Raw genomic sequence first — 24,837 nt, 5'->3', positions numbered from 1 at the left:
CTGTGCCTGGTACTTTACAACCTTCCTATGAAAATGAGCGTTCATGCATAGGTGGACACGCAGTAAGTATTAGACAAAATAATAATAACAATGATGTGTGCCTGCTCTCCCCAGATTAACTGAGCAGACATACCAGGCTGTAACGTCCTGTAGGACTACCCAACAGGTGGACGTAACAGTGTAGCATTGAGAGCTGCAGTGTTCTGTGTTGGCCAAGGAAGTAAAAATACGAAGCAGCAGCTACAAGGGAAGAACGAAGTGACAGGTCGGCTGTCTGATTTTCTGAATCCTTAATGTTATCGGGACTATTTTTTCTGGGAAACAAAATCTCCAAACACCAAGAAGCTGCTTTGCATCGCCAAAAGCTGCATAAGGGCAGGCTGCCAACAGGACTACCCAAGCACGCTGCAGTGGCATCTCCAAGCAAGTCCCTTTAATCTGTCTCCTGGGCTAATCCCCACTGCGGTGCAACTGGACAACCCCCACCTGCGCGCGCCGCCCTTCCTGCCCTAGGCCCCCGCAGAGACGCACTCAGCCGCGCACGCCACCCTCCAGCCGCGCACGCCACCCTCCAGCCGCAGTGCGCGGCCTTGGCCTTGGCGGTGCGTGCGCGAAAGCGTAGAGGGGCGAGCCGAAGCCGGGGGAGGCGGGGCATAGACTCACAGTCTGCAGTCCATTGGTTCTCTCCCCGTAGTCCCCGCCCCCAAGCGTTCGAGACGGTGGGGCGGGCCACGTCAGGCAGCCGGCGCGGGGCTCCGCTCGTAGCAGAAGGGAGGTAAGCGATGCGGGGTGGCGGGCGGCGAGCTGCGGGCTGCTGCCCCCTGCTCAGAGGCCGCGGCCTCGCGCTCCACTGTGGCGTGCCTCAGCTTGGCGTGGAGGGCGGCTGAGGCCCTGCGGGCCTGGGGCTGTGCTGGGAAATGGGGAAGGGGAGCATGTGGCGGCAGGGCCGCGCCGGGGCGTGGGTGGCCCGTAAGGGGACAGGTCTTGCTCTTTGCCCTCGTCCTGTCCTGTCTGGGCTCAGAACTCCAGGAGGACAAGGCCTGCTGCGTAGGAGAGCTCCGCGATGCCTGGGCGGGGCCGGCCCCGGTGCCTGCGGTGGGGCTCAGCGGGATCTTGACTCGGAAACCTCCGCGCGGTCCTTGCAGACTTACCTGCAGCAGGTTGCAGTTCCTCCACTCTTCCCTGACCGGTTCCCTAGTTAAAGGCAGTGCAGGGGATTCCGGGCCGGTTCCTGGTTGGCTGGGGGGACAGTCTTATTATTACCAGTGACTCATTCAGATCCTGTCCACTTCAATGCAAAGGCTTATGGGTGAACAGGGCCTGTTTTCAGACTTCTTGATTCTCTGGCTCTGTCCAACCTTGCGGGAATTACCTGAAAAAATAGCATATATGTGTGGATGTATGTTTTGAAATGCCTGCAACAGCTATGCGGAGATTTGCAGAGACTTGGCTGTTGTGTTACACATAGGAGTTGTGTGTTGCACCATGAGTTTTAATTTCATCTGTGGCATCGTCATGATCCTCAGTTCAGCTCCTCAAATTGGAGCTTCTAAAATCAATGAAGTCATCCTATCAAGTATCATGCAGTCATTCATTCATTCATCCATTCAACAAACTTTTTGGTTGAATTCCTTGATGGTCAGGGTCTTATGTCAGAAACTAAAATGGGCATTCCCTGCCTTTTCTCTCATTTTATCTGCCAGTTTTATTGTCTAGATTTGAGATGTAATTTTGTTATTGTTTTTGATGGTTCAATTTCAGGTTCCAGATTTAGGTACAGAAGCTTATATAGAGCTATTCTGAGACCTCATGCGGTTTTTCTTACTTTCTCCTCCAGTAAACTTCAGACCATGATGTTTAATCCTGCTAACTGTACTATGGAAGACCCTAGGTCTCAGGTGCCTATCTGTAAAGTGAGGGGATAGAAGTATTCCGTAATTTTTATTTTTTTTATTTATTTTTTATTTTTATTTTATTTTAAAGATTTTATTTATTCATGAGAGACAGAGAGAGAGAGAGAGAGAGAGGCAGAGGGAGAAGCAGGCTCCCAAGGAGCAGGAAGCCCGATGCGGGACTCGATCCCAGGACCCTGAGATCATGACCTGAGCCGAAGGCAGACGCTTAACCATCTGAGCCACCCAGGCGCCCAGTATTCCATAATTTTTAGATATTCAAGGAGAGGAGGGGCAATTGGCATGTGTTAACAGTTAACTGAACTGTGTTAACAGTTGAGAAGTGACCATTTTAAAAACACAATGTATATTATGATTATATGCTTTAATCTTTCTGAATCTGTCCACATTACTTTTTGACTGGCAAGCAAGTGCATATTTACAATTTTGATTCACATTCAGTTCCTGCATACAAAGCACTATGACTCATCTAAATTTGGAAATGTAATAATCAGAAGCTTTTTAATGTTATGTTTAAAGGTATGATATAAAAACAATTAGCGGTGCTTGGGTGGCTCAGTTGGTTAAGTGTCCCACCCAGGATTTGGCTCAGGCTCAGGTCACTGTGCTCCACGGGGAGTCTGCTTGAGATTCTCTCCGCCTCTCTGCCCCTCCCCCCCATGTGTGCTTGTGCTCTCTCACTCTCTCTAAAATAAATAAATCTTTAAAAAATTGTATAAGATGCAATTTTCAAAGTAATTTCAGTTGCAGTGGTAGATTAGTGGTAGCTAAAAACTCTGCTTTGGTTATCTTGCTTACTTGGTTAAATGTTAGGTAGTTATCATCACCTGGCTAATACCTATCAATATCATGTATACGTTAGCATTTATTTTATCAAGCTAAAAATTACTGGATTTCAGTTGATTGCTACTTCCACTTGAGAATTGATAACCATAAATAATAAGTGGCTCTTCCACTTGAGAATTGATAACCATAAATAAATCAATAGCTTGAGAATGAAAATGCCCATAGAGATATAACAATAGCTTTTCTTTTCTTTTCTTTTTTTAGGATTTTATTTATGTGAGAGAGAGTCAGCAGGAGCGGGGGAGGGGCAATGAGAGCGAGAAGCAGACTAGCTGCTGAGCATGGGCTCAATCCCAAAAGCCTGAGATCAGGACCTGAGCTGAAGTCAGATGTTTAACCAGCTGAGCCACCCAGGCTCCCCATAACAATAGTTTTTCATTTGCCGTTTGGTTGATGGGACTTAAAAATAAATCATTTGGCCTTCCTGCAGGTGTAAAATGATTTCTAAAATATTTCTGAGTCATAGACTTGTGATACTTTTTGGATGTTGTCCACAAACCATTATGTGAATTAAATTGTTTATGTTACTGTTAGGGATTTGGAAAGTTTAAGGAAATACAGCTTTTCAAAATTTTGCTTTTGCTATACCTTTCTAGTTCTAGAAATGGCCAGATGGAGATGGGAAGATTGAAGAGAAATGCAAGAACTGAGGGGAAAAAATCCAAGAGGAGGCTTTTCTAGTTTAAAATTTGAGAAAAAACACAATGAAAAGTACAATTATAACTATATTTAGAAGAAAAGTAAGGAAATAATAGTGTCAGGATTATTGGTAGGTCTGTAGAACAACTTGATTTTTTTTTTTTAAAGAATTTATTTATTTATTTGACAGAGAGAGAGCACAAGAGAGGGAACACAAGCAGGGGGAGTGGGAGAGGGAGAAGCAGGTTTCCCGCCGAGCGGGGAGCCTGATGCGGGGCTCGATCCCAGGACCCTGGATTCATGACCTGAGCCGAAGGCAGATGCTTAACAACTGAGCCACACAGGTGCCCCCTCAACTTGATTTTTTTAATTGTAGTATAATTGGCATATAATATCCCTATTAGTTTCAGGTGTATATCATAGTGATTTGATATTTTTATACATTATGAAATCCCCGTAAGTCTAGTTATCATCTGTCACCATGCAAAATTCTTACAATCTTAGTCACTATATTCCCTAGGCTGTATATTACATCCCCATGACTTACTGATTTTATGTTTGGAAGTTTGTACCTCCTAATCCCCTTCAGCTATTTTGTGTGCCTCCCAAATACTACCCCCTCTGGTAACCAGCAGTTTGTTTACTGTATCTATGACTTTCTGTTTTGTTTGTTTCACTTAGCACAATACCCTCCAGGTACATCCGTGTCGCAAATGGCAAGATTTCATTCTTTTTTTTATGGCTGAGTAGTATTCCTGTGTGTGTGTGTGTGTGTGTGTGTAAATAAAATGCACCACATCCTCTTTATCCATTCATCTATCAATGGACATCTATTAATGGTTCTTAAAAAAGAAACCCAGTGTGATAATTTAAACTTTGATCTTTGATCACATTACATGTGGGTAAATACTTTTTTTTTTTTTAGGAGATGTGAAATCTATATCATGTGTGTACATGTATATTTTTTTTAAATTTTATTTAAGTAATCTCTATATCCAACGTGGGGCGGGAACTCATGACCCTGAGATCAAGAGTTGCATGCTTCGGGGCCCCTGGATGGCTCAGTCAGATCTTTAAAAAAAAAAAAAAATAGTCACATGCGTCTCCGACTGAGCCGGCCAGGCACCCCTGTATTGTATATTTTTTTAAAAAGTGCTACAGGTCTAGAGATAAGTAGTATAATAAAATATGGTATACTTACGTCAGTATAAGTCTGTGATTCATAATTCATGATAAATTGGATCGAGGTAGTGTGTACTATTTTTTTTTAAGATTTTATTTATTTGAGAGAGAGCAGAGAGAGCGAGTGAGCACAAGCCGGGGGAGTGGCAGGGAGGGGGAGAAGCAGGCTCCCCACTGAACAGGGAGCCCAACACGGGGCTCGATCCCAAGACCCTAGGATCACGACCCAAGCCAGACGCTTAACCAGCTGAGCCGCCCGGGCGCACCAGTGTGTACGATCTCTACATGATAAGAAACAAGATGTGCTAAGCTTATGGGACAAAGGATGTTTATCAGTTTTTCTCCCATTTAAATTATTTGAAACTTTCAAGCAACGAGGAAGATCCCATCTGTTTTCAAACAACAGATTCAACATTGTTGTTTTTATAAATTGAGTCCCCAAGGTACTACTGGCTTCATAATTTTTTACCCTATTTCAAGTCACATTGGAAGTAATAACATTGCATTTATGATTTTGAAATTTTGTTAAATTTATATTTGCTTTCATTCATTTAGACTGTGTTACTTTAGTTTTTATATTGTGAAGATGTTCAAAAGCTTTGATATTAAATACCATATAGTTTTCCATTGTTCATTATGGGAAAACATTTCTTTAGGCCCAAGGAGTTTGAAAATCCAAGCTGCATAGATAGTCAGCTGTTATTACTATTTATTTAGAGATTTATCTTTTCATTTGCCTGGGGACCAATGAAGCAGTCCACCCAAGCTTCTAAACTGAAGATTTTGGTTCTTTTCAGTGCATTAAACTGTATCTTCAGACCTCGTTTTGCTTGCTAATTTGGCTGATAAGCATGTTGAACAAATGTTACAATTGTGAATGTTGTAACTATAGTTTTGTTAAGAAGTTTTCTGGCTGCCAGGGTGTACTTTTCTCTTGTCTCTTTAAAAACCTTTTCCTTTAGCTTAGCTGCTCTCAGAATTATTTTTTTTTTTAATATTTTTATTCATAAGAGACAGAGAGAGAGAGGCAGGCTCCCCACTGAGCAGGGAGCCCGATGCGGGACTCGATCCCAGGACCCTGGGATCATGACCTGAGCCAAAGGCAGACGCTTAACCATCTGAGCCACCCAGGCACACTCAGAATTTTTTTTAAAAGATTTTATTTATTTGAGAGAGAGAGAGCGCAAGCACACACAGGAAGGGGGGAGGAGCAGAGGGAGAGGGAGAAGCAGGCTTCCCGCTGAGCAGGGAGCCCAACGTGGGGCTCGATCCCAGGACCCTGGGATCATGACCTGAGCTGAAGGCAGACGCTTAACTGACTGACCCACCCAGGCGCCCCTGCATTTAGAATTTACTCTAAGTTTTATTCTATTTAACAATCATTGAACAGGTTGGTTTATGGAATCAAACTTTCAGGTTTTAGTATATGATATTAGGACACATGGAGGGAGCGGAAGAAACTTTGTATTCAAGTTTTAAATTGTTGAAACCTGTAAGTAAATGGAATTCTGAGAGTCATAGATAATAAAAATACTGTATTTTTTTCATTCAATAAAGAGTGTCTGCTCTGGTCTCAAGTCCCTAAATTTCCTTCGAGGAACTTATAGTATTGCGTGGAAGCCACAGAGAAGGCCAAAATACAAAGAAATAAATCATTATAGTTAGATGCATGCATAGAGTACTTTGGGGGACAGAGGATAACTGTGTGTGTGTGTCAGATTTTAGGGGTTTCAGAGAAGGCTTTTTGGAGGAATGTTTGCTTGAACTCAATTTTGAAAGCAAGTAGAAATTAGTTGGTAAGGATGGAGGATAAGGCATTCTAAGCACAAGAAAGAAGAGAGGCCAAACCAACAGACGAGAGACAAAACAGATTCTTGATGTATTAAGAGGAGGACAGAGAGATGAGGTTGAATATATAAACAAAGGGCCCGTAATGAAAGGCCCTCTTTCCTATCGTGTTAAAGACTTTGAACTTTATCCTTGAGGCTGTGGTTATCCATGGGTAAGAGATTTTAAGTTGAAGCAAGTTAAGATCAGTTTCATGTGGCAAGGTGAGGAACGAGTTATAGGGGAGCAAGGCCCGTTTGTGAAAGCACAATATGAATGAGCTCCAAGTCAGCAGTGGGGCTTGAGAGAACAGGATGGATCCAAGATATGTTAAGATGATGAAATCGGGGGAGTCTGGGTGTCTCAGTTGTTGAGTGTCTGCCTTCGGCTCAGGTCATGATCCCAGGGTCCTGGGATCGAGCCCCACATCAGGCTTTCTGCTCAGTGGGGAGCCTGCTTCTCCCTCTCCCTCTGCCTGCCTCTCTCTGTGTCAAATAAAATAAATAATTAATTAAATAAAACTTTTTGAAAAAAAAAATAAAACAAGAGAAACACTGGGAAGTACCATCATACAAGGAATATGGTCCAGTGAAAAAGAATGAGAGGGAACAGCCTAACGGACGTTGGAGCTCTAGAAGACAAAGAGGTAGAAGATTTCAGGAGAGTATGGTCAACTGATAAACACCATAGAGAACGGGAGAGAGCTCACTGGAGATTTTAGGAAGGTCTACCAGATAGGCAAGAATCATTAGTTTAGGGGTGTCTGGGTGGCTCAGTTGGTTAAGCATCTGACTATTGATTTCCACGCAGGTCCTGATCTCAGGGTCCTGGGATAGAGCCCCCCCCCCCCCCGTTGGGTTCTGCGCTCAGCAGGGAGTCTGTTTGAGGATTCTCTCCTTCTGCCCTCCCCCCGCCCCCTCCCCCACCCCGCTCTGTCTCAAACAAATTAAAAAAAAAAATTGTCATTAGTTTGCAATTTTACTAGTTCATAAAATCGCATGACTGTGTGCAGCAAAAGTCAGTAGAACCAAGGATTTTGAATAGTTGGAATGATCCAGTATTTGGATTTTGTTATGTACATATGGTAGGAATGCATTGGAGCTCAAAGTATTAGCAAGACAGTGGTTGAAGTGATGGAATGTGAGATTTGGACTGTGTGGAGGTGGTGACCGAGCAGGAGGAGGCTGAAAGATTGAAAGAAAATAATTGGTTCTGGGGTGCTTGGCTGGCTCAGTCCGAAGAGCATGTGACTCTTGATCTCAGGGTCATGAGTTCAAGCTCCACATTGGGTGCAGAGATTACTAAAAAGATAAATAAACTGAGAAAAATAATTGGTTCAAGCGATTAGAAGTCTGGGCAAGGTAAATATATAAGTGTATATAGGTATAAGGGAGATAGCTGATAGAAGTACTCTGGACTCAGAGAAGAATATTGGAGTTTTAAGATTTTAGGGTGCTAATAGAATGTAGGGTTTGGCCATGGATATAGATGGCTAAAATGGAGGTGACATGGAGATATTCAAGAGCAATGAGACTGGTGTGTTGGATGAATCACTCACCTCGGACATGGACCTCAGAAGATCATGGTACCCAGAGTGGAGAGGTAGATGATGGTTTTTGAGGTTTTAGATCGCCTATAGTAGTAATCAGTATCTATGGGAGATGAAGATACTTGGATGGCATGCCCTCAGAGGTATGGGGGTAAATGGTAAGAAAATGTTCTTCTGGGCCTTGGAGCTTGGAAGGATGATTAGCTTTCACTGCAGTGGCCACCAAAGAAGGAGAGTATAGTTTTCATTAGGCCTAGGAAGTAGGAGAAATACCTGATGCAGACGCTGAGCATCTAATAAGAAAGTTTGTTGACCATGGTATCAGAGTCCAAAAAGTGAGGACTGTTTAGTGTTTACTGAAGAGGAAGGCAGATTAGGAAGAGGTTAGACTTGGGTGTGAGTAAGGCTGGAGCATATGGCTAGCTTTGGAGTTACAAATAGCAGTTTTCATGTCAAGTTTGGATGAGGCTTCTTGTCAGTTTTGACCCATCAGATCATACTAGTTTCTGTTTATAGTAGGATAGCAGATAGAGTACTCTTTCTAAATTTAAGAATAACCTGTCACCAGTGAATATTTGTTATTTGTCAGAGAAGGACAGGTAATGGCCTTTTTGCTTTTTGTACTTCTTTTTGAACTTTGGACTTGGAAAATACTTTTCATCACATGTGCTAGCTCTCATCTATGGTGGAAGGTTATGTTGACCATCTTTAGGTTCCTTCTGGGCTCAGAGGTGTGAAAAATGCCTTGATACTGATGATGGTTGCTATGGATGTGAGAGGTGGGCATACCTGCATTTTCCTCTGACTTCCCTCCTGTTTAGGACCTAGAGTCATGTTGAGCAGTCTCTGTGTTTTAGGGACAGCTCCTTACTTGTGCATAGTAAGATCATATTCCTTTCACCTATACAAAAGATTTGGCTCCAGCATCTCTCTCTCTCCTGCAAGATTCCATTTTCCCTCATTACTAGATTATTCCCTTCAGTATGTTAACATGCTATTATTTCTCCTATCTTAAAATAATTACCTTTTGATGGGGGTGCCTGAGTGGCTCAGTCAGTTAAGTGTCCGAGTCTTGATCTCAGCTCAGGTCTTGGTCTCAGGGCCATGAGTTCAAGTCCCATGGCTCCATGCTGGGTGTGGAGCCTACAAAAAAACCCCAAGAAAATAATAATAATTACCTTTTGAAGCCCCTTGCTGGCTCAGAAGGTAGAGCATACAGCTCTTGATCTCGGGGTTATAAAGTTGAGCCCCATGTTGGGTGTAGAGATTACTTAAATAAAATAAAATCTTTAAAAACAAAATTACCTGTTTGACCCCATTTCCCCCTTATGCCGCCGCACAATTTCTTTTTTCCTCTTTATGGCAAATCTTATGTGTCCAGTAATTTTCTTCTCATTCTTCCTCAGACCCACTCTAATCCGGCTTCCCTCACCACTCTGAGAAACTTTGCTCTTCTCAAAGTGACTAATGAGTCACTTGCTAAATCTTACTAAATCCAGAGGTCTGTTTTTTAATCCTCATCTCTTAGGTGGCTAATCAGCATTTCCACCCCAACTCTCTTGAGATGTAATTGACACATGACATTGTGAAAGCTTAAGGTATACAACCTTTTGATTTGATACATTGCAAGATGATTACCACCATTATTAGCTGCCACCTCCAGCCTGTCATATAGTTACCATTTCCTGTCAGCATTTTTTGAAACAGTTGATCCCGTTGTTTCTTGAAACACTTTCTTCCCGTAATCATCAAAGATGCCACAATTCCTAGTCTGTCTTTTCCCTGACTGCCCCCTTTCAACTCCCTTACGGGTTCTTTCTTATCTCTTTGACCTCTTAACATTAGAGTGCTGCTGGGCTCAGTCATTAGACCTCATAGTCCCTCAATCATATCAGTCTTAAAATACTGGTAATACTCTGTTAGCTGCTCAAATTATATTTTTAGCCTGGACCTCATCCTTTGAAATCCAGACTCCGTGTATCCAGATACCTACTCAGCATTTCTATTTGGATGACCAGTACAAATCTCAAACTCGGTTCCTGCTTTCTCCCTATACCTGCTTCATCTGTGGTCTTCCTTATCTCAGTCCATGGAAACTCCTTCATTTCCATGACTCTTCTCTTTCACAGTCCACACATAAACTATTAGGAAAGCCTGTTGGCTGTACCTTCAGAATATGTCTAGAATCTGTACTTCTCACGTACTGCTCTCAATCTAGTCTAAGCCCTATTGTCTATGTGTGTGATGTAATAGCCTCTATATTGGTTAGCTGTTACAACCCACCTCCAGAATTTAGTGGGGTAAAGCCACAATCGTTTTTTAGCTTATGATTTGGTGGTTGGCAGTTTGGGTTGGGTTTGAGGAGGGGGAGAGGGGGCAGTTCTTTTGCTAGTCTTGCTTGGGCTCGCTCATCTAGCAAATGGGGACTAGGTTTGGAGGCTTCGTCTGGGATGGTGTGTGTCTGCTACATGGGTTCCAGCAATCTGTCCCGTGCTTCTTAACATGGTGGTCTAACGGAAGCAAGAGGAAGCAGCATGGCATTGGGACTAAGAAAGCCCACAATGTCACTTCCTCTGCTGCTAATTAAAGCAGTCAAAAAGAAGCCCAGATTTAAGGGGATGGAGAAGTAGATTACCTGATTATGAGGGGAGCAGTGAAGTCACTTTGTAAAGAAATGTGCATATAGGAATTGGGAAGAATTTGGGGCATTTTGTGCAATCTACCATAGTCTTCTAATTGCTCTATTCTCTCTTTGCCCCCTGAAATATACATATATATATATATATTTTAAAGATTTTATTTATTTATTTTGACAGAGAGAGAGAGACAGCGAGAGAGGGAACACAAGCAGGGGGGAATGGAAGAGGCAGAAGCAGGCTTCCCGCCAAGCAGAGAGCCCGATGCGGGGCTTGATCCCAGGACCCTGGGATCATGACCTGAGCTGAAGGCAGACGCTTAACGACTGAGCCACCCAGGCGCCCCGAAATATATATATCTTCAAAGATTTTATTTATTTGACAGAGAGAGAGCACAAGCAGGGGGAGCGGCGGGCAGAGGGAGAGGGAGAAGCAGACTCCCCGCAGAGCAGGGAGCCTGATGCGGGGCTTGATCCCAGGATCCCAGGATCATGACCTGAGCTGAAGGCAGACGCTTAACCGACTGATCCACCCAGGCATCCCGAGAGGAGAAATCTAACGTGCTTTAAAAATAATCACTGGCTGTTCTGCTGACAATATTTCAGGGGACAGGGGCGCCTGGGTAGCTCAGTTGGTTAAGCGTCTGCCTTCGGATCGGGTCATGATCCCAGGGTCCTGGGATCGAGATGCATCAGGCTCCTTGCTCTGTGGGGAGCCTGCTTCTCATTCTCCCTCTGCTGCTCCCCCTGCTTGTTCTCACGCTCTCTCTCTGACAAATAAATTAAAAAAAAAAAAAAAAAAAGGAAAGATTTCTCCTCTCATCACTCTTCCAGAACCCTCTAATGGCTTCCCATTGCTACCCAAAGTAAAAGGCAAAATCTTTGCAGTGGTCTATGAAGCCTGCAGTGATCTGACCCCTTCGTTGCTTCTTTAACTTCATTTCCAGCTATTCTGCCCTCACTCACTAAACCTGCTCTATCAGACCTGAAGAAGACATGCTCCCACCATGGTTTTTGTGTTGCTCTTCCTTCTGCCTGGAATCTCTTCTTAGAGACTGGACTCCTTCACTTGAGTTAAGTCTTTGCTTATGTGTCACCTTTGTGAGCTTCTCATTGACCATTCTTTTTAAAATTGGAACCTTTCTATGCTTTACTTTTGTATATAGTCCTTACCTTATAAAACGCTACATCATTTACTACTTTGCTTATTTTTGTTTTTCCTCTACTAGGAATGTAATCCCTTGTAAAGGCAGGGACTTTTGTTTGTTTTGTTTTGTTTTTTTAAAGATTTTATTTATTTATTTGAGAGAGTGAGAGACAGAGAGAGCATGCATGGGTGGCGGGGGGAGAGAGGCAGGCTTCCTGCTGAGCAGGGAGCCCAATGCGGGGCCCGATCTCAGGACCCTGGGATCATGACCTGAGCCGAAGGCAGATGCTTAACCGACTGAGCCACCCAGGTGTCCCAAGGCAGAGACTTTTGTATCTCCAGTGCTTAGTACAGCGTTTGACACAAGGTTGCATCTAATAAATATTTGTCAAATGAACGAAAGGTAGGTTTTTGGTACTGAACTTTTTCAGGTATCTGGGTAGCTCTTCCATGTTTTATGGAAAAGCTCTTGGAACAGATTCTGGCTATTACCCGTGGAAATCTGTGGCCTCTTCTTGTAACTACTTTTTTTTTTTTTGGCAAGTACTTTTGTGATCCTCTGTTTTTTTTTTAGAGGTCTGCTAGCCAAAGTGTTTTTCCACACCCTGGCTCTTTATTCTTTGGACGAAGAGTGTCCTTTTCTCAAATAAGCTACATAGAATACCTAACAGCTTCCTCACTTTGAGTTGTAAATCATAACGGTTTTGTTCAAAGTGAATGTGAAAGGAATAGTCTGAGACAGAAAATTTCCAAACCTCTTCTTAACTCTTGGACCTTTTTCTTATTGATAACTTCAGGTAAGAGAGATATTTTTTCAGTCAAAACAGAGTTATGTTAAATTCTAATTTGTAGCATAGTCTTAAATCATTCTGACCTATGAAGCATGAGCATAACCTTTGAAATTAGTGATTATGAATGAAAATGATAATTTTTTTTAAAGATTTTATTTATTTATTTGAGAGAGAGAGAGTGAGAGAGCACATGAGAGGGGAGAGGGTCAGAGGGAGAAGCAGACTCCCTGCCAAGCAGGGAGTCTGATGCGGGACTCGATCCAGGGACTCCAGGATCATGACCTGAGCTGAAGGCAGTTGCTCAACCAACTGAGCCACCCAGGCGCCCACTACAGTTAACTGTAACAGTCCCTCCAGCCCTTCTTTTTCCTATGTCATTGAGTTTGTTGGAGAATCAGTCACTTGTCCAATAAAATGTCCCAAATTCTGAGCTTATTGCTCTATACGTGGTTTTTGTTTACCTTGTTCTCTATCTCTTGAGTTTTCTATAAATTGGTGGTTAAATATGGAAAGCTGCATAGATCGATTTTGAAATGCTTTAGGCGAGAATATTCTTAGAGGGTTCCGTGTATGTCTTCTTATTCCATCACAACATGAGGACACAGTGTCTGGTTTTCTTACTTGTAGTGATGCTAAGATGGAATGAATGGGTTCAGGTGGGGTCATCCTGATCCCTTTAATAATGAAGTTGCCACTGGGGCACCTGGGTTGTTTAGTCGTTAAGCGTCTGCCTTCAGCTCAGGTCATGATCCCAGGGTCCTGGGATCGAGCCCCGCGTCGGCCTCCCTGCTCAGCGGGAAGCCTGCTTCTCCCTCTCCCACTCCCCCTGCTTATGTTCCCTCTCTCACTGTGTCTCTCTCTGTCAAATAAATAAAATCTTAAAAAAAAAAAAAAAAAGGAAGTTCCCATCATCCTTTAACCTAATAGTTTCAGCAACAATTGATGCTTCATTCACAAATCAATTATATATTAAAGTGACTTCTTTAAAGTTTTTTTTAAAGAAATGAATACATTTAAATTTTCTTTACATTTCTGTTCACAATATCACTTCACAACCAATTTTTCCCTCCCCAGTCCCCCAGTTCTAAATTTATTCCCACTCGCCATGGTTTTAGAATGCTTTGGACATTTAACATAAAGCTTGGAAGGAGATATAAAATAGAATGGACAATGAAGACTGGGGAAATGGGGAAGTAAGAATTATCTACCCACCTAATTTACCTGTCTTCCCTCTCTGCTTAGGGCCTACTGGGCCAAAGAGGCCTAATTAGGATTAGAGAGTGGGTAGGACTGGGGCAGTTTGGATTGCAGCATTGGTTTTGGATATGAGCTGAGTATAAATGCAGGCTGGAGCTAAGTGTACACATTTTAACATTTATTGTGTGTAATCAAGAATTGGCTTCAAATAAAATTAAGGATTATACAAAACTTGTATTCCGTATTTTGCACCCTTTATCATTTAGCCTTGCTGGCATGGACAAAAATTGTACCCACAGGACGTAGGAGACTTGTGCATTGCTGCATTGTTTTATTTATTTATATATTTTTAAATATTTGAGAGAGAACACATGAGAGACACGAGCAGGGGGAGGGGCAAAAGGAGAGGGAGAAGCAGGCTCCCGGCTCAGCAGGGGCTCGATCCCAGGACGCTGGGATCATGACCTGAGCTGAAGGCAGATGCTTAACAACTGAGCCACCCAGGCACCCCTTAATAAATTTTTATTAAATGATTAAGGGCATGGTGGATGAGAGATTCAAACCAAGGGGTCAATTTAGCGTATCTGTGTGCACATGCACGTATGTACATGTGATAAGTAAGCTAAACTGTTGGTATAATAGTTCATCAAGTAAAGGAATTAAGCAGACGCTTAAGAACTGAGGTACCCAGGTGCCCCTGCTATATTGTGTTTAAAACAAATGGGTGACTCCTTTAGTCTTATGCATCTCAGTATGACTGCTGCTTTCTTTTGGTTGTCTGAACTAAAAACCTTGGTGTCATCCTTTGCTCTTCTTACCTTCCACATTCTGTCCATTAGCAAATTTTGTCTGATCTAGTCTCACCATTTCTGCTTCTGTTCTCTTCCAAGGCAACATGGTTTCTCTCCCAGATTATTGCTGTAACCCCCTCGCGGGTCTCTTTCTCCATCCTTGCCTGTTCATGGTCTGTTCTTCAGAGAAGCCAGAATGATCTTTTAAAAATGACAGTCAAGGGCGCCTGGGTGGCTCAGTTGGTTAAGTGACTGCCTTCGGCTCAGGTCATGATCCTGGAGTCCAGGGATCGAGTCCCGCATCGGGCTCCCTGCTCAGCGGGGAGTCTGCTTCTCCCTCTGACCCTCACCCCTCTCATGCTCTCTCTCTCATTCTCTCTCTCAAATAAATAAAATCTTTAAAAAAAAAAAATGACAGTCAAGTCTGCCATCTCCCTGTCCCAAACCCTCTAGGACTTCCGGTCTCACTCAAGAACCCCAGGGGCTCACAGTGTCCTGCAGGGACTTATGTGATCTGGGCCCCTGGTCACTCTGTCCTCTCTCCCCCAGCCCAGCTTGCTCACATGCACCAACCATGCTGGTGTCCTTGGTCTTCCCTGAACTTGCCAAGCCTGCTTTCACCTCAATGTTGTTGCCCTTAGTGTTCCTTCTGTCTGGAGTGGTCTTTTCCTTCCGGTCTCTGTCCAAATGTCACTCTTTCAAAAAGCCTTTCATTATTCTTTGACAGATGCCAAAACATAAGACTGCCCTAAAATTTATCTATTGATGTCATTTTTTTTGTAGGTATAAGGTTGTATAGGAAAATGAAAAGAAAATAAGCTCTTTGTACTGTAATTTAAGCAATTGAAAATACCTAGCTTTTATAAACTTTCAGTTATGCTAGAATGGGTAAGTTCTAGAGATCTACTGTACAACAGTATGGTATTGTGCACTTCAAAATTTAATAAAGTAGATCTCATGTAAATTTTTCTTACCACAAAACAAAAACCAAAGGATGCGAGAAAACTCTGGAAGGCGTTGCGTGCGTATTGCCTTGATTTTGCTGATGGTGTCACAGAGGTGTTTATTTTTGTCCAAACTCATCACATTGTACACTTTAAACGTACCTTTCTTTGTATATCTATTACTATAAAATAACTCTGTTAAAAAAATACCTAGGGGCTCCTGGGTGGCTCAGTCGTTAAGTGTCTGCCTTCAGCTCAGGTCATGATCCCAGGGTCCTGGGATTGAGCCCCGCATCAGGCTCCCTGCTCCGCGGGGAGTCTCCTTCTCCCTCTGCTCATGCTCTCTCTTGCTGTCTCTCTCTCCAATATATAAAAAATAAAATCTTTAAAAAAAAAAAAATACCTACACTGAGGCTAACGTATTTGATTAAAATGAGATTGGAGAAAGTTGAACACACTGGAGGAACACTTAATTTTTTTTCAGGAACAGATGGATTAATTTGCTGGCAAACAATTTAGAATCAAAGGTAATTCTGTTAGCTTACTTGTTTGGAACTCTGCAGGACCATTATAGCTTCTGATAACTCGAAGGTGTGACTTTCTCATTAAATAGCTCTTAATAAGCAGTGTAATTGGATCAAGTGAGACTTTTCTCTTGGTTTGTGCTGCGGCGAAACTGCCTCTTCAGATAGTGATAAAAGGCCCTGGTTGCAAGTGAATAAATAAGATCACTAATTTTTTTATTGAGACCCCAAAACTGACTGTATGGTTTTATTTGAAAATAATAATTTTTACTTAGTGTAAAAAAGGTAATGATTGCCCATTGCAGGGGGGTGGAATTAAATGTAGCAAATACAAGGAGGAATATGATCGGTTGTGATCTCCTGTCGTCTTATTCTCCAGACAGGAACTTGTTAATATTCTTTGCATATTCACTTTTTTTTCTTAATCCTATGTCTTTATATATATATGGTTTAAACTTGGTTGTGTTCATGATTGTGTGTAATAATTTCTTTTTTTTACTCTACAATAAGTGTTTCCTTATACTATTAAAACTCTTTGTAAATGTATTTTACATAACTAATCAATATTTTATCTGTATGTTCCTTAGCTTACCTTTTTGATCAATGAATAATTTTACACAAAAGGTGGTTGCTTTTAAGCCTTTTGCATTCTCATACTTTTGAAATGGGAAGTGAATAGGACTTGAAGACTCTGTGCCGCACTTTGGGCTATAGTCAAGAAATGCCAAATATAAGATCAAATGCTCAGCAAGTAGTACGTTGGCTACCGACTTCCATACCAAGTGGCTTAGTTTTGACCCACCTCAGACTTTCAGCTTTATTGTGCTAAGTTCCCTATGGAATTGAGTTTGGTGGGTGGGACTTGGGGAGGCTCTTGTGGTCCTGGGCGCCATGCTGGTTCTACCTTATCTCTGTGGCTTTGAGGACTTTGGCATCACTTTAGAGGTAAGCCAGGTTGGGAGCAATTTCATAGTGTTTGCATTTGGGCTGAGAGGCAGAAGTAGTCTTAGAGGCTGAAATGAAGCCCTTTGAACATTGGCTTTCTTGTGAGCTGCTGGTCTGTAGAGTGGCTTCAGCTATTCATCTAGTTGGTCATTTATGTCCAGCATGGTGTTGGAAAGTTCCTTTGAAACTGTACATAAAAAATTGTATTGGCTTGAAAACTTATGAAATTAAAAAAAATTCTCATGAGGAGCTACGTATTCCTCTCCTCCTCCTCCTCCTCTGCTCCTCCTCTTGTTTAAATATGATCTTAAAAAACTATCTGAAAGGGCGCCTGGGTGGCTCAGTTGGTTAAGCGACTGCCTTCGGCTCAGGTCATGATCCTGGAGTCCCGGGATCGAGTCCCGCATCGGGCTTCCTGCTCGGCAGGGAGTCTGCTTCTCCCTCTGACCCTCCTCCCTCTCATGCTCTCTGTCTCTCATTCTCTCTGTCTCAAATAAATAAATAAAATCTTTAAAAACAAACAAACAAACAAACAAACAAAAAAAACTATCTGAAAGACATTCTACACACTTTACTCTGTCAACTGGATATCAGCATTTTCCAGGAGCCTCTTCTAATTCTTGCATATGCTGCTTGGTGTCTCTGTGCTATTGTGAAATGATTTACTAATGGGCTTCTGCCCAGGACGGTTGTGAAGGTTAACTAGTCTCTGATTATTAAGCACCCTACAAATAAAAACAGCCATGAGTAATGCTGGCTGTGTAATAGAAAATTAGTAAATGTTACTTCTTTGGGGTAATTACATGCTTAAAATGCCTTTTACCCCAGTGGGAAATATGCAGAGGTGATACTGTGGGTTTCTAAAGGTTTGTAATACATAGCAGATTAAGAGCATAGCTATGATAAATAAGAGCTGTCAACCGAAGCATTCATGTAAAACTTATGATGTATTCAAGTAACAAAGACCCATTTTCCATCTCTATTAGATTCAGCTGGAAACAGTGAGGAACCAGTCTTGTGAGCTTTTGCATGTGGTCTTTGACCTCTTTTTCTTTTTTTAAGAAAGTGTACCAAAATGAATAACAGTGTAATAAAATCTCACTAATCTGGATTCTCCTGACTTAGGATTTGGACCTGGTACATCTTTTTTTTTTTTTTTTAAAGATTTTATTTATTTATTTGACAGAAACAGACACAGTGAGAGAGGGAACACAAGCAGGGGGTTTGGGAGAGGGAGAAGCAGGCTTTCCGCTGAACAGGGAGCCGGATGCGGGGCTCGATCCCAGGACCCAGGGATCATGACCCGAGCCAAAGGCAGACGCTCCATGACTGAGCCACCCAGGCGCCCCTGGACCTGGTACATCTTTATACTACCTATGCGAAAGTTATTTGCTCAGGTTAAAAGAAAAAAAAAGCAAGCAAGCAAGCCAGCCAGCCAGCCAGCCGGGAGGAAGGGATGTGTCTAAAAAGAATGAATTATTTTCAAACCCTGAATGTGTTGGTAAGTGAATTCAGGTTACTGTGTTAATTTGAAAATAAAGTTGTTTACGTATTTATTTTTCTACTTCTGGTTCTTATTAATTTATTTAGGGTCTTTGTTCCATGACTCTTAATTAGTGAGAAAGATTGCAGATGCTTCTCTGTTTCTCAGTTTCTGTTTCGGAAAGTTGATCTGAAAACAAAAGAAACAGCCGAATTCTGATTCTAACATTTTTTGAATCTGTTGTGTATTAGCTACTGCGCTAAACACAGCAACTCAAAAAAATATTATGACTGCTTATTGCATCCCAGGCCCAGCAGTGGTGAATAAGACCCAGCTGTTTCCCTCAAGAAACTCAAAAGTCCGGGGGAAAAACGCAGCAGGCTCCGTCAGTGAGGAACCCTTCTTGCTTGGCGTACTTCTTCACTAGTGTCTGGGCAGGTACAGCTGCTGTCTGGATGGAAGCTAGCCCCTTAATAACGAGATCTACATCTTGAGGACTGCTGATGATCTTCTCAGGGCTGGAAGCGAATAGAAATTGTCTGCCATGTGGCCCCCTCTGCACCTGATCCTCCTCTTCTCCTTGCCTGGAAGATGATGCCAAGTTGTAGTTCAAGCCCTGTTTTATGAGACAGCTCTGGGAACTGAGAAGGAACACGCAGTGGCTTCCGTCTTCCAGAACATTCCACCATTATTTCAAACTCTGTGTTTTTACAAGTGAACTCATCCACACAGAAATTTCCGTGTCTCATGGAGCTGTGTTTCGACCTGTCACATGGTGGGGCGACCTGCCAGCCAAGCATTCATTTTTCGGAAGTGTAGCCATCTGTGTCTGTGTGGTAGTGTTTGAGCAGTTGTTTGGGCAAATAATTGCTTTCATCGATTTCAATGAATATTTACTTATTTTTAAGAAATGGAAAGTTTTTTTTAACAAACTGCTTTGTGCGTGCTAAAAAAAGGGGGGGAATGTAAATATGGAAGTGTTGTTATCAGTGGCAAGAAGCATGGACTGAACTAAAGATATACACTAATTGCCGTGACAAAAGTAGCCAATCTTTATTCTTCGTTAGATGCCCATTAAACTGAATGGTCTGTGATGAAATGAAAATATAAAATCAGGAACATACACAAATGTGGGAGATGTACTGCAGGTGATGGTGCCACAGGATGAGGGTAGGTTTAGATGTATCATTTTTGTGTTTTGTGGTCGGCATGGGATCCCCCTTTTTATTTATTTATTTATTTTATTTATTTATTTATTTATTTATTTATTTATTTTTTAAAGATTTTATTCATTTATTTGAGACAGAGAGAATGAGAGACAGAGAGCATGAGAGGGAGGAGGGTCAGAGGGAGAAGCAGACTCCCTGCCGAGCAGGGAGCCCGATGCGGGACTCGATCCCGGGACTCCAGGATCATGACCTGAGCCGAAGGCAGTCGCTTAACCAACTGAGCCACCCAGGCGCCCGGGATCCCCCTTTTTAAAAAGATTTAATTTTTAAGCAATCTCCACACCCAGCGTGGGGCTCGAACCCACAACCCTGAGATCAAGAGTTGCATGCTCCACGGACTGAGCCAGCCAGGCGCCCCGGGACACCCCTTTAATATGTAACTTTTGCACATTAGACTCGCTTACATGTTTTTAGGATTGCAGTATATACAAAGAAACAGAGCTGTTTGTGTATGCTTATGAGCTGCTTTGGGAACCCTATTTAGCACTGCAGATCCATACCGAGGTTGTTGTTGTTTTTTTTTTTTTTTAAAGAGGTCATTAATTTCCTGGGATGCAGCAAGATGTAATAGAAAAAAGGCAAGGCATTGGATTCAGACTCAGAACCTGCTGGGCGGGAAGCCTGCTTCTCCCTCTTCCCCGACCCCCCACAAAAAAAAATAATGGCTAACATTTTAAAAGTGTTATGTGCCTGGTTATGAGTAAAGCACTTTAATGGGCTACTTAATTTTACAAAAACTCTGTGTCAACTCTACTTTAGAGAGTAGTGGTTAAGAATGTGAGCTTTGGAGGCAGATTGCATGGTTCTTGCTCGTGCTCTGCTTCTTACATAATTAGGCAATTAATTTTGACCTCTCTTTGCCTCCTTTGGTTTTTCATATGAAAATGAGGATAATAATAGTACTCATGGCATGTGGTTGTTTTGAATATCGGATGAGAGAAGACATGTAAAGAGCTTCGACAGTGCCTGCCTGGCACATGGTAAAACTCAATAAATCCTGGCTATTAATACCACTGTATAACCTCAGGCAAATGGCTTCCTCTCCGAGCTCCTATTTTCTCATGTGGGAAGTGGGAGTTAATAATACCTACCTTAGAGTTACTGTGAAGATCCAACGCGATTAGTTATTTAAAGTGTTTTGTGGAGTGCTTGACACCTAGGAACTGTTTCATCCACCTTGGCATTCTAAATCCTAGGTCTGATTTTGGTTATTCAGTGCATCTTTATTGAACGGGTACTTGTTAAATGCTGAGGTTACAGTGGTCAAAAAGAGAACAGGTCCCTGCATGCAACAAGTTTGCCTTTCACTGGGAGATAGAGAGGAGCAGCAGAAATAAGTAAATGATGGTCGTTTGAGATTGTGATAAAGCTATGAAGGGTACACTGAAGGTCACTGGGGGTAGCAGTGGGGAGCAATTGGAGGCGAGGAGATAGGAAAGGCTTAAGGGAAGATGTGGAGGGTGGGAAGAGTTGGCTGTTGGAACAAGAAGGCGAGAATGCTGGAGGCTGAAGGTCCTGAGAGTTCCAGACCTGGACTTGGAAAGAGCTTGGTGGGGGTTCACAGAGTGAACTGGAGGTCATTGTGGCCGAAGTTCCCTAAGTGAGGGAGACGTGTGAGACCAAATCATGTAGGACCTTTTGGCCATGCTAAGAAGTTTTGTATTACAAAGTGTAGTGGGAAGCTATTGAAAGGTTTTCAGCAAGTAAGTTAAAATTCAACTATATTTTGAGTGGAAATCTCATATGTTTTCCGACTTTGGGGCTGGTGACTTACATACAAGATCCCACTCTGGTCTTTGATCAGAGACAACCTACTTATCGCTAAAACTCAAGTTCTCTTCCATCATTCACCTCCCTTGACTATCCCACATGGTATCAAGGGAGGGAGGAGACACATTTGTAGAGTATTGACTATGTCAAGACCTTCTTGGCTTTCAGGCACACTTCATATTGTTCCTCAAACCACTTGTGAAGCAGGTGTCCCCTATATTTAACCAATGAGGAAACGGGCTCCAAGGTAAGTGATTAACCTAAATGTTAATGGCTAGTGCTGGAGCCAGGATTTGCATCCAGGTTTGTTCCTTGTTCCCCTGCACCCCACCCCGAGCCCCATGTACTTTGGTCTCTGTGTCTGGTGGCTCTGTCATGATGATGATGGAAGTATATGAGGCTGTAAGCATAATCGGATTAGAGATGTTTGCTCGTCTTCATTATGGACAGTCTTAGGGGTTGCAAAAAAGAGATGACGTTGCTTCACAGTTTACCCTTTATTTTCTTTCAGAATGATTCTGTCAGAGTGATTATGTTTTTGTGATTGTAGCCGTTCAGGACTGGAATATAGAGATAGTCTCCATGTCCATCTTGGGCTATGTTGACTTAGGTAACAGCAGGGAAATTTACTATCTTCCTGTAAAAAGATTCCTTCGCTCATTGGTCTTCAGCTTTCATTAGTACTAAGAATGCAAGTTAAAATAAGTAAACTGTAACTCTCATATTCTACACGTTTTTAATAATGTAGTTTTCATGAAAAATAAGAAATGAGGTTGAATGGTCAGTTTGTAGCAATTAAGAAAAATATTGGCATTTACTTGTCATCAGTCCACGTAATTCTTTTCAAGAGTAAGAGCTTTTATTTTGGTGTAAAATTTCCCACGAGTCTAATTGGGAAAATTAAAATGGTTGTTTCTCCTTAAAAATGGAGGAAGTTTTTAAGTGGTCTAAAGTTAATTGTATCTATCTAAATTACATTGACTTTGTTTCAGTATTACTCTTTCCATAAAGCATTGGTAAAAAGGCTAACAAAAGTAATCTTTTATCATTTCTAAAATTTTCCTAGTTTGTTGCTCACTGTATGACACTTGTTAGTAATGGATTTCTATGCTTGCAGTAATTTGGTTTCAGAAAGTCATATCCTTTGTTTCTAAAGATCATGTTAGCATCTGAATGAACATTTTGGTAACTATTCAAAATAATAAAAACACACATTCTTGTGAAAGAATTAGAAAATAGAAACAAGCAAAAATAAAGATCACCCGTAATGTGTATTTTCCAGGCTTTTCCATGTCCTTGTGTACCCAGAAAATCTGGATTTGGATTTTAGCTTACTTTATGATCTATTTAACTTTTCTGTGCCTCAGTTTCTTCATCTGCAAAATGAGTACCTAGCTCATAGAGTTACTGGAGGGTTAAATGAGTTAATATAGGGAAAGTGCTTAGAATATTGCCTGGCCTCTAGTAAGAACAAATATACGAGGTTTTAAAACCTTAAAAAAACAAAAAACAAAAACAAAAAAAACCAACAGGGGCACCCAGGTGGTGCAGTTGGTGGAGGGTCTGACTTGGTTTCAGCTGGGGTCATGGGACCGAGCCCCGCTTGGGGCTCTGCACTTAGCTTGGAGTCTGCAGAAGATTCTCTCCCTCTCGCTCTGCTCCTCCCATTTGTGCTCTTGCTCTCATAAATATATCTTAAAAAAAACCCAGATATTTAATTCTCACAGTTCTGGAGGCTAACAGTCTGAGATTAGGGTGCTAGCATGGTTGGATGAGGACCCTCTTCCTTAGTTCGTAGGCAGTGACTTCTCTCTGTGTCCTTATAGGGTGGAAGGCTAAAAAACTTACAGAAATTTTCAAACATACATAAAAATAGAATAGTATTATGAACTTGAATGTACATATCTATTATCAACATTTAGACATTCTTGTTTTATCTGTCATCCCCCTCCGTCACCCCTTTGAGGGTAAGTGGAATATTTTATAGAAAATCCTTAATGTCATATTACCCCCTAAATACTTCACTTTGTACCATGTTAATATTTGTTAAGAAGTAAATTATTTTAGAGAACCAGTGCACAAAATTAGAGTCATTTTTGAGGGGAGGAAATACAAGTAAAATACCTATAAGATATATTCTGTGGTGCTTTAATAAATTCTAGTTAATTTATTTTGAAGACAGATTGTATATTGTAAAAATTCTAGATAAGTAAATCTTTAGATTTTTAAAAATAACTTTTCATCTATATTCCCTTATATATCTAACCCACAAATACATACACATATATGACACTTCAAAAAGATTATTTGAGAATAATTGGAGAAAATGTAAAAAATTAGGCATTATACAAGGAGGTGGTTTTGTTTTTTTTTTACTTTAATGCCTGGTTCTCCTGGACAGCAATCAGTTCTAACTTGGAATTTCCTGCCTTTGGTCTTATTTTAGACTCCCATTTCAAAATCTGTGAGTAAGTAGCATGTGACATAAACTCAGAAAGAACTAAACTATAAAGGCAGGAATTTGATTGCAATTAGATATATTTCAATAAATTGCAACCGGTGAGATCATCAGAACTCATAGTCACCTAAATTTGGTCAGCACTTGAATTCTAGATCCTAAGATTCCTGGGGCACGGTGCAGTAATGGAATGTGCTGGTCATGCCTCATGTTACTAATGATGGTCCAGGGATACTCTGGGTCGGAAGTGAAGAAACCTCCGTTTTCACCTGAACTGCCAGGCTGATTAGCCTTTTTGGCAAGTTGCTTAACCTCTTTCACATTCAATTTCTTCATTTCTCTAGTGAAAAAAAAAGTGTGGAAGGGAGATAGTCTCAGGTCTACTGTATTATTAAGGAAGTCCTAAAAGAAATCCCAGAATGCAATAGTTCATACAAAGTAGAAGATTGTTTCTCATGTAATAGTTGGAGTGTTCCAGGTATGGAGTTCTGCTTCATGCTATTATCTAGGGATCCGGGTTCCTTCCATCTTGTTTCCTCAACAGTGAGCTAGAGGCATTGTCTTCATGCAGAGAGTGGAGGAAGCAGTCGGTAGCCTGGAAGGGGCACATCACATTTACTAAAACTCACTGGACAGATGATCACACACATGGTCATACCTAAGCGTACCTAAGACTAGGAAATGTGATGGAGCTGGTCAGGCTACTGTTTTATTAATACAGAAGAAGGAGAACACAGAGTGTAGGATGGTTAGCAGTCTCCGCCACATCTCTGCAGTTCCTGCTTTCTCTGATTATAGTGTTGACTACATGTCTTCGTCACACCACTTAGTGGCCCCCTCTACCTTGACTTGAGTTTGAAATTACTCATTAATTTATTATTTAATATTCTCAGCTTAATGATGACTTAGTGGTCTCTAGTTTCCTTCCTTCCTTCCTTCCTTCCTTCCTTCCTTCCTTCCTTCCTTC

The 24,837-nt window shown here is 41.8% G+C and overlaps 1 protein-coding gene across 1 annotated transcript in view; it reads left to right on the top strand.

Annotated features, from left to right (window-relative positions):
• Positions 1-712: 712 nt before the first annotated feature.
• The window catches only part of FOCAD (focadhesin), a 310,037-nt gene continuing 285,912 nt past the window's right edge, over positions 713-24,837 (top strand). Inside the window, exon 1 of the mRNA XM_034987918.1 lies at positions 713-775. The gene's annotated coding sequence lies outside the window, so the exon portion shown is untranslated. The remainder of the gene's footprint in view (positions 776-24,837) is intronic.

This window comes from Mirounga leonina, unplaced genomic scaffold (assembly GCF_011800145.1).
Source record: "Mirounga leonina isolate KUSES-001 unplaced genomic scaffold, KU_Mleo_1.0 Mir_447, whole genome shotgun sequence".
NCBI lineage: Eukaryota > Metazoa > Chordata > Mammalia > Carnivora > Phocidae > Mirounga > Mirounga leonina.
The sequence above is the reverse complement of the archived record's forward strand: the minus strand, read 5'-3'. Positions and strand labels throughout refer to the sequence as shown.